We start from the raw sequence: 14086 nt of genomic DNA on the forward strand, positions 1-14086 counted from the left end.
ACTTATGAGCTCTATAGTAAACATGGGCTAGGCCCGATTACTTTTAATGAATACTGGATCAAGTATACGAAGAAGGATGGCGACCTTCGTTGGCCACCACATGGTAGCTTCGAGGCCCCGATCTTAGATAATCTAGAGGTTAAATTGTTCGCGAAAAAGTCAAGGCCGGCCATGTTTGATGCCTTTCGGTTGTGGCGTAAAGAAGCCCGACAGAAGGAAATCAGACAGACTAAACGAAATCAGAGAGATAGTGCTGGTACCATTGTAAAGAAAGCAGAGCAGTTCCAGCATGATAAGGAGGTTAGGGAAAAGGAAGTGTTTGACAGATTACAGCGTATGACTATAGATAAATGTTATCCTACTTTGCCTACGGAGTCGGAGAAGAAGGATGAGTCAGTTGAGGATCCTTTAATGTCCTATCTTATGAAGTCGCCACCTCCGTACGTACAGGGTACCACAGCCCCTGTGATTCCCCCTGTACCTGTTCCTGCACCTATTCTTCCTTTGCCTGTTCCTCAACCTGTACCCGTTCTTCCTACTGTTCCTGCTCCTTCGTCTGTTTCTATTCCTACTGCTCCTCCGCTTCCACATACTCCTGCTCACGCCACTGCTCCTGCTTTGTTAACCCCTGCTGGTGTTTCTGTCTCTACTCCTTCACTTGTTAGTCCTGTGTCCTATACTTCTCCCTCTACTCGTAGTCGTAATTCTCCTCTTGCGGCTAGCTTCTTTCATTCGCTCGGACCTGTTCTTGGGTCCGCTGGTTCAGATGGTCCTCAGAGACGTAGTCAGCTTCCTGGTAATAGGGAACGTGCTTCGCTATATAATATGGCGATGGGTTGGATGACGCACCCCCTTAGAAATCCACCGCGTGTTGTACTCGACACCTTTTGTCAGTTCAATATACCAACCCAAAGATTCGTGTTCGAGGAAATGTGTAAGGTTCTTCGTGATCAGATATCGGCCGACGCACCTGACGAGGTGCTGACCGCTTTGTCTGATCTACAGCTTCAGTTCTCGACTGGACTGATAGTGGATACCAACGTTCGACGAGCCGTTGAACGGTTGCTATCTTTTCGTCCCACTCCTATACCTCAAGCCTTGTTTGTTGAGGATGTCGAAAGACAGCCAGATGAGTCTGGTCAGTATCCTATGCGGGAAGTTCCGCCAGTTTGGATGCCAGGTAACCCCGCAGCTGCTCCTCCGATCTTGCCGTTCTTCCAGAGAGTATGGATACATCTCCCGTGGAAGCGATCAGAGGTGTTACAGGTGAAGCAATCTCTGCCTGACCCTCGCAAAAATCCAGCAGGGTATTACAAAGAATTATCGCAGCTTGTGGATGCTACGATAATGAATCTTGCCGATATCGACATGTTGTTTGGCAATGTCGTACCGCAGCCGGTATGGGCTAAGATTCGCCATGAAAACCATCCGAATGAATTAGGTGGTGCTTGGGCTGCCATTGTAGCGGCAGATGCCGGACAAGTTGGTGGTGCTAAGCCCGACCAGCTGATTACTGATCTTCCCCAAAGAATAATAACATTAATGAAAACTCTTATGCCAGCTATGAGGGTAAATTGGGACAAATTGTCAGCCTGTAAGCAGAAGAAGGACAAGAGTGTTTCCGACTTCTTTACGAGGTTCGAGGAGGCATTCATCGATCATAGTGGTCAGGATATGAGCACTGAGGGTGGTCAAAGGTTGTTCGTGGATAAATTTGTTTCGAACTTGTTGCCCGATTTGAGCAATAAATTGAAGAATTCAGAAAGTGCATGGGCCGTTTCTACCTCAGCTCAGATATTGGCTACGGCACAATATTATGAGAATAGAGAGAAAGAAGAAAGCGACCGTGCTGATAAAAAGACGAAAGAGCTAAAAACTAAAGTGCTGCTTCAGCAAGCATATCCTCCACGTTCAAATCAGAATAATTCGCAACAGAATAGATCACAGCCGCAATCGAACCGATCTCAAACTCGTAATGACTCCTCTTCCCAAAGATCTTCGTTAGGGTATAATCAATGTGCTTATTGTAGACAAGAGGGTCACATTAAATTCAATTGTCCTGTTCTAAACGAACGTAATAGTGGTAACTCATCTAGAGGAGGTCGTGGTGGTTCGCAGCAGGCATCACGTGGTAGAGGTCGTGGTGCTCAGAACGATCGCTCAGATAACTCATCAAATTCCGATAATTGTTTCGATCAACGTGGATCGTCGCAAGGACGATCTGCGCAGTACAATGTAGACGATTATTACGTCGATCAGGGAACTGACGACTGTAATTACTAGGACAGCCAAAGACAAGGAGAGGGAGTGGTATCAGTTCCGGTTGATCAGAGAGGGCCTTACGTCGCAGTTGCTACATCGGGCGTCGTTGAGCCTTTTCTGTTGGACACTGGTGCAGCGAAAAGTTCCATTAAGCATTCGAAACTCCCTGGCGCACCTTTGTCTGGCTTAACAAATGTTTCCGTTGGATTCTCTGGCGCCCCCGTTAGCAATCCAGTTTCGCGCCCTTTGCCCCTTAAAATTGGGCCACGTGAGCTAGAAGCTCCGTTGATTCTAACCACAGGTTGTGGTGAAAATCTTTTGGGCCTGGATTTGCTTAAACGGTTGTATGCGACTTTGTATTGTTCTCCTGCGGGTGTAAAGCTTACGTTAGGAGAGAGGGTTGTCTCTCCCATGTACATGTCCCTCGATAAGCTCCCACTGGAATTGAGTTCTCTTCCTGCGTCTTTGTGGGCGACAGGTCCAAACGATGTGGGCCTACTTGATATCTCACCGTATGTTGTTCAGTTGAAATCTAATGTGCGATTGCCACGTATTCCCCAATATCGTATCTCCCTTGATGGTGAACGAGCACTGTTAGCGATCATCTATGATTTGATCGAGAAAGATGTTATTGAGGAGACTCGGGGAAACGTGTGCAACAGCCCTGTACTGCCCATTCTTAAACGTACTGATCCTTCAAAACCGCCTGTTTATCGTTTTGTTATCGATTTACGGGAGGTGAATAAAATCGTGGTTCCTCAATTCCCTGTTGTGCCTGACATCACGGCGCTACTGACTCTGATTCCAGCTTCTGCATCATGGTTTTCGGTGATTGACTTGAAAAATGCGTTTTTCAGCATCCCGATTGCCGAGGAGAGCAGAGACCTTTTCGGTTTCTCTCTTGGTGGACGCAGCTTCCGGTTCAAACGCGCTCCTCAGGGCTACTGTGAAAGTCCATCTATTTACAGCCAAGCCTTGAAGGGTCAACTGGATGCGTTTAGGTTGCCGGCTGGTGCGGCCTTAATCCAATATGTCGACGACTTATTGGTAGCTGCAGATACTCAGGACATTTGCAAAATTGCTACGGTGTCGTTGCTGCAACATCTCTGTGAGTTAAATCAAAAGGTGTCACCTACTAAACTCCAATATTGTTGTCAAGAAGTAACCTACCTAGGTCACTTATTGTCAAAGGAGGGAAGGAGGTTGACCCCAGAGAGAATTGCAGCGATTGCGCGAATGGCTGTGCCAACAACCCAAAGAGATGTGCGTGCCTTTCTAGGTATTACATCGTACTGCAGGCAATGGATTCCTAATTTTTCATTGCTAGCGAAACCATTAGTGGCTCTTACGTGCAAGGACGTTTCGACTCCTTTACCATGGACGGAAGAATGTCAGAGAAGTTTTTCTGAACTGCGTGATTCATTGTGTTCGGCTCCTGTGTTGTGTACTCCTGACTACAGCAAGCCGTTTACGTTATATGTTCACGAGAGAGAAGGTTGTGCTTTGAGTGTCTTAACGCAACCTTTTGGTGGTAAGCAACGTCCATGTGCATATTTTTCCTCGACCTTGGACCCGGTAGCTAGAGCATTGCCGAGTTGTTTACGAGCAACAGCGGCAGCCGCGGTCTCCATCCGACAATCAGCAGGATTGGTCATGGATAATATGCTTACGGTGATGGTTCCGCATGCAGTCGATACTCTTTTGAATCGAACGAAAACTCAGCACTTGACGAGTGCGAGGTTGTCTGGGTACGAGTTGACGCTGTTGGCAAGCCACATTCAGATAAAACGTTGTAATGTTCTGAACCCGGCAACTTTGTTACCAATTAGCACAGAGTCAGATGAAGAAGCAGAACATGATTGCTACTTGAGGACAGAGGAGGAAACAAAAGGTCGGGTGGACCTTAAAAACACCCCATTGGAAGATCCGGATGGTACATTGTATGTGGATGGGTCATGTTTTAAATTGCCGAATGGCGATGTGACTACTGCTTATGCTGTTGTAACGTTGAATACTGTTGTTGAGACTGCAAGATTGAATCAGAATTCTGCCCAAGCTGCAGAGCTGATTGCTCTTACTAGAGCGTGTGTGTTAGCAAAAGGGAAACGTGTGAATGTGTTTACCGACAGCCAATACGCGTTTGGCGTCGCACACAGTTTTGGACGATTGTGGAGAGAGAGAGGTTTCTTGACGTCGCATGGTACGAAGATTCAGCATGGACAGCTTGTGAATGATCTCTTGGATGCACTGACGCTGCCTAAGCAAGTTGCAATTGTTAAATGTAGTGCGCATCGTAAGGTGACGGATGATGTTGGTCGTGGTAATGCGTTTGCGGATGAGACTGCTAAGGAGACTGCCCGGAACCTTAGCACTCGAATGTATGTGACGAGTTCGGTTAGGTGGCCTACAGAATCGAGTATGTGTGAGGACACTATCGAGAGTGTGAAAGCAATTCAGAATGAAGCCACCGACACTGAAAAGACAAAGTGGAAAGAAAGTATGGGAAAGTTGGATGCGAATGGTTGTTGGATTGATTTGTCTGATCAGAAAAGATGGATGTTACCGGATGCGTATGTGCTGGCCGTTGTGACAATGGCGCATGGGTTAGCACATATTAGCGCGAAAGGTATTTGCAAATTGCTGTCTCCTGTGTGGAAGAATGATGGTATCACGAAATGTGCTGAACGTCTGGTGAAGAATTGTATGGTGTGCATGATGTACAATCCTGGCAAAGGAACCCCAACTCCTCCTGGCAGTTTTGCTCCCCCTTCATGTCCCTTTGAGGTGATTCAATTGGACTTCATCCATATGGAGCGATGCAATAACCTGAAATACGTTTTAGTTGTGGTTTGCGCATTCTCCCGATGGATCGAGGCCTATCCTCTCAAAGACAATACTGCTTTGTCTACTGCGAAAATCCTACTGAAGGAATATTTTCCTCGGTATGGAATGCCTAGAGTCGTGTGGTCAGATAACGGAAGTGAGTTTGTGGGTAGTGTGATGAAGAGTGTGTGTAAGGGCCTTGGAATTAATCAGAAATTCCACAGCGCCAATCATCCCCAGTCAGCTGGATTGGTTGAAGGGTACAACGGCACCCTTAAACTAAAGCTAGCGAAGATTCAGGCTACGACTGGTCTTTCGTGGCCTGACGCTTTACCTTTAGCATTACTGTCAACTAGGGCGACTGTACACTCCCGAGTAGGGCTTAGTCCCTATGAAATAGTGTTCGGCCGTCCTGCGAATGTGTGGGGGGTTCCTAGGCCAGGTATTTTTCGTGATCTTGAGTACCCAATGTTGATCGATTATCTACATGACTTGACTGCTAAACTGAGGTTAATTCACCAACAGGTTCACGAAGCATTGCCGACGCAGACGGAGGGTCCAGGCCACCAGCTCCAGCCCGGAGACTGGGTGGTGACGAGAAATTTTTCACGCAAGAATAACCTGGACCCGAGGTTTACCGGACCCTACCAGGTCCTCCTTGCCACGAGAACTGCAGTTCGTCTTGAGGGGCGGAAGAATTGGGTGCACGCCACCCACACCAAAAAAGTCCCCATTCCGTTGCCAGCAGACTCGTGGGTGAGGAAAGGCATTGCATCAACTGAAACCGAAGGATTGCCGGCGTTTGTGCCTTTTAGCGACGCACAGCCTGTCGGAGAATCCTCAGTGCAGCAGAGAGACACTGTCGAACAATTGCCAGCAAAAGACTCAAGATCAAAACATTCAGCTGATCAACAGGACGCTGTCCCCTCAACGGATCCTTTGTTTGACGAGCAGACACGTCCTGGGAAAACTCGATACTTTCTACGATCTAGCACTAAGGACTAATAAAAGATCCTGTTTTTGCTGTATTGACAACTGCATTATCCCGTTTTCCGTGATCAGTATTGAACATTCATACCATTGTAATTATTTGTATATATTTTCATTGAGTTCCGTTCCTTACACTTTTGCTTCCACAGCTGAGAGATATTGTTTTGCATATATATATATTGTGCATTGAAGGCCGTAGGGCCGCGCGCGTACTTCCTTCTGGATAGTAGGTCTTGACGCTAGGTTAAAGGCCGTCGGTACCTGGGAACTCCTAGGGATTGACTATTGCTACACAGAACGAAGTGCGTCAAGAAACGTTGCGGACGGTCGTAGGGAATGGCATTCTCAAAGCTGAATGATTTGGAAAGAGCTCAGGTTCACAGATTCAAGCTGCAGCAACTCAGTCGTACCAAATGTTTTAGATTCCAACTGTTCGTATTGTTTTTGACTGCTTCTGCATTATTGGCGGGTGGGGTGTATTACATGATGTCTTACTTCTTACCTTCTGCTACACCTACTCCTGCCCCTGACCCTAAACTTACCTCCACTGTTTCTCCTCATTCCTTTCATATGTTACCGGAACACGAACAGGCTAGACGTGTAGAATTCCGCAACAATTCCTTTATTCAGCTCCTTCATCAGCATCAGTTAGTGGTTAACACTACTAATTGTTGGGTGTGTGGGTTGATGCCACATACTACGGATAAGGGAATTCCATATCTGGTGTTACCGTATAGCTCCAAAGAGTCAGCTCGAGCATTCCAGACAATGTTTCGAAGCGCACTGGGTTTCCACCCCATTCGAGAACCGCGTTCTCCCTACTCTGGTCCTACCTCGTATCAAAAACCTTTGTCGATAGCAATAGAGGATCTAGATAGCGATATCTATGATCCCTCGCTTATTCCCGAAGAAGAGGTACAGGCCTATAGGGTCCTAAGTAGAGGTGAATATAGCGCGTTCACTAGTGAAAAGCAGCTTAAAAGCTCGCCTCCGATATGGGTCGTACCCCACACCGGTAATTTTTGTCTTATGGGTCGTGGCCGAAGATTGCAAGCCCGACTTGGAGCAAGTGCTTGCACTGAAAATTACATACTGCCGATGGTCTCGTCCCCTGTGTTTCTGGCTGCCAAGGGTACATACTTTATCTGCTATGATCGTGCATACACATGGTTGCCCGCTGACTTCATGGGCTCATGTTTCATTGCAAATCTGTTGCCTCCGACGTTTACTGTAGATGCCGATTATCATAAGACTAGAGTTGTGCGAGGCGTAATTAGCGAAGAGGATACTGCCGGTCAAGAGGCAGGAGACTTTTTCAAGGGTTTCCTCCCGTTTTGGGGACCTATGGTTAATAGTAGGAACCTGAGACAGTTGACTCGAGTGGTAGAATCGACAGCTAATATTACTGCCAGTGCCCTTGGTAATATCACCACTGAACTTCAGGCGGAGAGACTTATGACGTTACAAAACCGAATGGTTTTAGATGTCATCTTAGCAGATCGAGGTGGGGTATGTAAGGTGATCCATTCGAGCTGCTGCATTTTTATTCCAGATAACGCTCCAACTGTCTATCAAGCCATCTCGAGGTTGCATAAGATCTCCAAATCCATACACGTGGATGTAGGGGATTGGACGCTACTTGGATGGTTTTGGGGCCTGATGTCGACTTGGCGTTGGAAGATTCTGATGATCATCGGAGTCGTTGTGGTGTTCCTGTTCACGTGTTGCCTTTGTGTACAGTGTGGTCCTGCCTTATGTGGCCTCTGTGCTACAACGTGTATGAGACAGCCACCTGTTACCAAGGGGACTCGGTTGGACAGAGCTATGCTACAGCAACATCTCGATGGTCTGATGAATATCGAATATGATTCCGACTAGTGCTTGCCTACATGAGGGCAAAAGGAGCGTCTGAGGTTCCGTGACAATTGTAAGTGGTGTTTTCGACTCGCACGAATATGGTCGAGTCTGGTATCTATGAACCGCAAATGACGAGTTTAGTAAGTGTGCGCAGTTTCGCTGTGCTAACTTAAACCGTTCGTTTGTTATGTGGGTTTCTCATCTGTACCCACGGGTTCCATCTTAGATACGGCATCCATTTTGTCTCTTGCCCTCAAAGTAGCCAGCAAACGGACGATGTCCGCTTCGCGACCCTGGGACTCCCAAGATATTTGCGGAAGACACATGTTCTTTGTAAGTGTCTTTATGACGAGGGGGATGCTACTGTAAGGCAGATGGCGCCGCTCGAGGCTCATCTTGCCGCACGGACTTATTGTCTCAGCCGTGCATCTCATTAGGCACGTCCCTTTGATGCCTGTATCTCGTGTTTCCCGATACCTCCCCTTTCTACACCCTTTCCGATCTCCCCACTGTCTCCGTCTTCCTCTGCACCTGTCTTTGTTCCTATTTCGATCTGTTTTACTGCCGATTGGAATGCACTAATGTTGGGAAGATGGGTTTTTACAGTTGGGAACTACCAAATGTTTCCGCACTTATGTTCCGGACCTCATGTGTATCAAAGTGACCAAAGCGACCCCTCTGGGGATAATGGTGGGAACCGGGTTGTAAACTTTTGTGTGCCATGTTGTTTTATGGGTAAACACTGTATAAAAGGAGCGACCCACAGAACCAATTTGAAGCAGTCTCCCCGAACTACACTCGATGTACTTCCTGTGATTTCTGTGTTCCCTGCAGCAAATAAACCTTGAATCTTTGACGCCGAAGGAAGTGTCCCGTGTCTCTGTCATTCGTACGCCGGAGCAGGTTACCCACGAAGGTTTCAGGTGTTGTGCCCTGGCACCGCTGGGTCTTAAAGAACCCAGTCCTTCAAGTTAGATAGTGGTATAAATGACGGCTTGGAAATACGCATATCGCGTATAGCTAGTCTTTCAAAAATCTTACCGTAACGATGAAGATACGGGTGCCGGTGTCCGAACCAAGTGTAGGCGGCGTTGGAAAACGCGGGTGAAAGACGACTCGCGGAACTGCCGTATTTAACCCGGAAGTTCCTGTCGGTGAGCGAACGCTTGTCTGTCATAAATATAAACGACGGACACGTCGTAGAGGGATAATGCCATCCATCAAATGGCGAACTCAAAATAGGAGTGAGATGCGAATAACGGGCCACATATTCAAAGTGTGTGATAATTACAAATTTCGGGTCGACTCGGGTCAAATGATTTGTACCAGAACAATATAAGTAAAATGATCTGAACAGTATAAGGTACAATTGTCTACCCTCAAAGGCAATAGTCAATTCTTTGAAAAATTACAAATGGTGCAAAATTACGGTAATTTAAAAAGCATAAACTCATGGTGATCAGTACATCCTTTTGAACATATGTTACATTAGTTAAATGAAACAATTTAGATCCATACGGTCATTGAGACCTTTCGGTTGGCAAGTGCATACTGAGAAGGGATATAAGACACCCTAAGTGAGAGACCTGATTTAAAAATGCTCAATTTAAAAATTTTATTTAAAAATGTTTGCTTGATACTTTTGTTGGTTTGACAATTGTATCACAGTTGTGTTTTTGTCCTCAACAGAATACTATGGCCCTGAAGAAGGGCACATTGCCCGAAATGCATTGGGCGTTCGATTGTTTGTTTTGTTAAAATGATTATAACATTGAAGAAAACATGATTTATCAACAAAAGGAAACTTTTTGAATAAAACTTTATTGAAAAGAATTGAAAATAAAGGAACATTATTTTCTGAGTGCTCTATGAGGACGTTGTTCCCTGTTGGAATAGCGCTATCATATTCTGTATTGGACTCCCACGACCCAGAAGGGAGATCTCATTCAGCACCAACACACATTCAACTTACTAGTACAAACCTCATACAAACATGAGTGCGAGGATTCTGTCAATACAAAGCGTTCCTCTCAATGACATCTGTCAGGCAGCTATGTGGACCTCGCTGCACACGTTTGCCAAGCACTACTGTCTGGACAGCCAAGTCAAGAGAGACGGCTTCTTTGGCCGTTCTGTTCTCCAGGACTTTCTGGTGTGATCTTGGTTCTCAGACCCACCTCCGGGGTTGCTATTGCTGGGGTATTTATTCTAAGGTAAGGAATCTATCACTAATGTGTCTCTTTCAGATGCACAAGTTATTTACCTTCTGTAACAACATACCTGTAAGAGACATTAGTTAGTGATAGATACCTTACCGCCCCACCCATCTTCCCCGTTCTGCGAACTGATTTTTAGCGTTAAGGTCTTCCCTTTCAGGGCCCTAGTTTCATGGCACCAGTGGTCAATATCTGGCATGGCTCTGCGTTTCTGGAGCGGAAAGTCGTTTACAGAACAGACGCCGGCGACACAACGCCAACGACAGACACGGAGCCGACCAACACCACCTTCCAACGCGCAGAGGTACTGCTGACGAAAAAACTTTCCATATCTAGTCTGATGCCTGGGGGTAATTCTGAGGTAAGGAATATAAAACAAACTAATGTTTCTTACAGATATATCGTTACTGAAGTTAAGTAACTTGTTCTTCAGAGCCATTTAAAGCGAGGTCTCGGTTTGCCAGGGTGAGCCCCAGCACTTCTCCAGTCCCTCCAATTTTTCAAAAAGATTCAATCATAACTCCCAAATCTGAATACAAATTCTCAATCCAGGCCTTTTTGCACCATCAGACAATGGTGGATTAAACAAGGCTGCTTTTGTTGTCCTGCAGTGCTTAATTTGAGCCAGTGATGGCAGGTGGGGCCCACAGGCGCTAATTTTTCCTCAACAGACGTTGAGGCAGAGCAAGAGAAAAAAAAAGTGGGAAAGAAGAGGTGAAAGTCAGAAAAACAGTGGCAAAATGAGAAAGCAGGACTAAAAAAACCTGCAAGAGGGACACCCCGCCCAGTGTTGGGTGAAAGAAGCCGGAGGGGATCATGCGCCACAGCGTCAGTATCAGCCAAGTGATGACTTCTGAGCATACCTTTGGATCAAGCACTGGTACGTTCACAAATTAAGCACTGTAATGTTTAGTGGTGTTGTGGGAAAGGGGTCTAAGGGAAGTCACCTCACCCACCAGAGGGCACACCCTGATCCATGCCCGTAGCTCTCGGCACCCACAGACAGTGGAACACCTGTGCAGGAGGGCTTCCAGAGGAGGCAGGAGTAATGACTCTGCAAGCAGGTGCCAAAAGAGCAGCTACAGCTGTGATATGGTGCACAAATATTAAACAAGGCAAGATGGCACCATGAAGGAATGACGCGACTGGTGTACAGCTCCCCACATCATGGGCTGCTAACCACAGTTGTCCTAACAGAGGCTTCTACACGAACAACATGGTACAGTTGGATTCCTGGCCCCGGAAACGCACTGAACACCCTGACCAACCCAATGCCATATCACAGCTGCAGCCGAGCACGCTACTGGGAGTAAACCAAAGAGATGCCATGCTTGACTTCCCGAAAGGCGTCCAGCTGTTCGATTAGTGGCAGAGGCTTCGCATGTCTGACCTCTGAAGAAGCAGACCCTACGCAAAGAGCAGCTCAAACAGATAGGGCACCATAGGGGCGAAGAGGGAACCTACCTCCGCTCTCCCTGGAGAATGGCCCATCATTTGACTGGCAAAACAGTGCCAAACCCACCCGTACACACCCAATGCACCTCTCAAGCAGCAACAGAACGTTTGCTCTCTAGCTAAGTTGTGCATATTTCAACTTCATGGCTTAGTAAAGTTGTGATCTTTGCAGACTTTGGCTTGTGAGATTTAAATTCTGTACACTCATAGTTAACATCATCAGAAAAGGTTCTGGCAATGAAGCAGCTGGACTTTGCTTCTCAGGTATGAAGTTTTAAGATTAGAAACCCCTTGTCTGAAATGTTTTTTGTCTGTCCAAAAGGTGTCTGTGCTCTAGCCCTGCGGCACTGAACCTAAGCGCGGACTGAACAATGGCAGGTGGACAGACATGAAATCTTTTAGTTGCATTCTAGACTGAGTGAGTATAGTTCTGTGTTACTTTGAAAGACTTGTTAGGTGATCAGAGTCATACCGAACGCATGATCATGACAACCACCAGCTGCAGCACAAAGTCTCTTCAGAGAAAGTCTGACGAGACATCTGACAAAGTTCTAGAAAATAAGCTCACTACTAAGAGACAGCCCCAGGTCCTTGGTGGAGGCAGACAACTACAGTACATATCCGACTCGGATATGTGGATGTCTCTGTTGAACCCTTCTGACCGTTCAGAGATAGAAATCCTCCTAGAAAACTCCAAACTCTCTTCTTAGCCGGCTGACCCTATGCCAGTCTCTACACCCCACAAGAAACCGTAAGTGAACCCTGGCCAAGCCCATGCCCAGACAGGATGAGCTGGAACGAGATCCCATACCCGCACTGCTCGGGGTAAGGTCATTATCAAAATTTTTAATCTGCAATAAGTTGCAAAACTTCCAAATGTGTGAGCAGGGAAGTCAATGACCTAATACAAGTGCCCAGTTTTGAGCACAAACTCATCTTATGGTCTGCCCCGCCTTCCACTGTACTCTTGAAATCGAAAAGTATGGGTATTCACTCTGTATCTTCCCTTCTTTGACTTCCATTTTCATTCTACGGTGGAAGTTATTTACGCCCAAATTTTAGTCATGGAAGAACATGGACTTCCAAAAAAGTGGAATGACTTCCAAAGTCACGAGGAAACCACAAACTAAAGCCTGGGGTCCCCAAGCAGACTGTCCCGAAATGAACCAGGCATATTATTTGAGAGTGAATAACCACAGGGACATCGAGCTGGGGAGGCAGGGGCATAAGGTCAAACCCTGCAGCCCCGTGGGGCTACATCTGTAAGAGGGACTCTCTTCAGACTTTGGCCTAGGAATATCTCTGAGATATGGGAGTCTCGGGGTGAACAAAGGCCCAGACATGGGTCCCTTGCTCACTTTGCCACTGGATTCTAGATATCCTGGCTGATGAGGGGTGTTACCCAGAAACCGGTCCCATGATACTTGATTCCGGTCCAGGGAGGACCTGGCTGGACAGTTCGGTCTGGACTGCTCCCATGAGGCACAGGGTCAAGACTGATATGCATATGGCTGGGTCTGAAATAAGGTGGCAAAGTGAGCTAAAGAATGATGATGGATTCAACCCAGATCTCATAGTGACTGGGGGTGAGTGTCATAAAAAAGTTTCAGCGATCCTTCCATCATCTCCTTTTATTTGCCCAGTCTCGGGACCCTTGCCACATCCTTAATGGTGGCCCATGATTAGGTTATATCCTTATGAGGAGGCCTTGTGTGCCAGGCACTTCCATCCACAGACAGTACAGGGCGCAATGACGTCATTGCGCAGCACTGTCGCTCTGGAGACTGAATGTGTGAGGCCTGGGGGAGCAACGCAGTCTCTTTGTTCGGACTCTGAGAACCAGACCCCTGCAGGTCAGTCACCCACCACTGGTCAGTTCAGCTGCCCTCCTCAGTCACCTTGTCGCATCCAAGGGGAGGTGCCGTGGTACGGGGTCCTGGTTCCACCAGTTTGTTTATTTATTTATTTATGCGTTTTTATATAGCGCTGACTTTACCCGAAGGTGTCGGACCGCTTCACAATAGGAACAGAACTGATACATGAGAACATTACAAGTGAACAAATTACAAAAGCAAACGTTACAATACATGAGGCAAAAGTGACAATCGTGAGCAAACAAAATACAAGAGGAGCGAACGGCGCATTACAGGAGGAAAAAGTGGCATGTGTGCAGGTTACAAAAGCGTACAAAGTACAAGTAGAGGAATAATACTGCAATAAATCAATCAATCAATAACATTTGTAAAGCATGCTACTCACCCGCTAGGGTCTCAAGACGCTGGGGTGGGGGGTGGCTGCTACTGCTCGAAAAGCCAGGTCTTGAGTTGCTTCCTGAAGGAGAGATGGTCCTGGGTCGTAGGTGGGTGGGGAGGGTGTTCCAGGTCTTGCCGCGAGGTAGGTGAAGGATCTTCCTCCTGTGGTGGTTCTGCGGATCCGTGGGACGGTGGCGAGGGCGAGGCTGGCAGAGCGGAGCTGGCGGGTAG

At 47.0% G+C, this 14086-nt stretch overlaps 1 pseudogene; it reads left to right on the plus strand.

Moving 5' to 3' along the window:
• LOC147673024 (uncharacterized) overlaps positions 1 to 11873 on the plus strand; it is a 57299-nt pseudogene extending 45426 nt beyond the window's left edge.
• Positions 11874 to 14086: the final 2213 nt, after the last annotated feature.

The sequence above is a fragment of the Lissotriton vulgaris genome, chromosome 12 (genome assembly GCF_964263255.1).
Source record: "Lissotriton vulgaris chromosome 12, aLisVul1.2, whole genome shotgun sequence".
Taxonomy (NCBI): Eukaryota; Metazoa; Chordata; class Amphibia; order Caudata; family Salamandridae; genus Lissotriton; species Lissotriton vulgaris.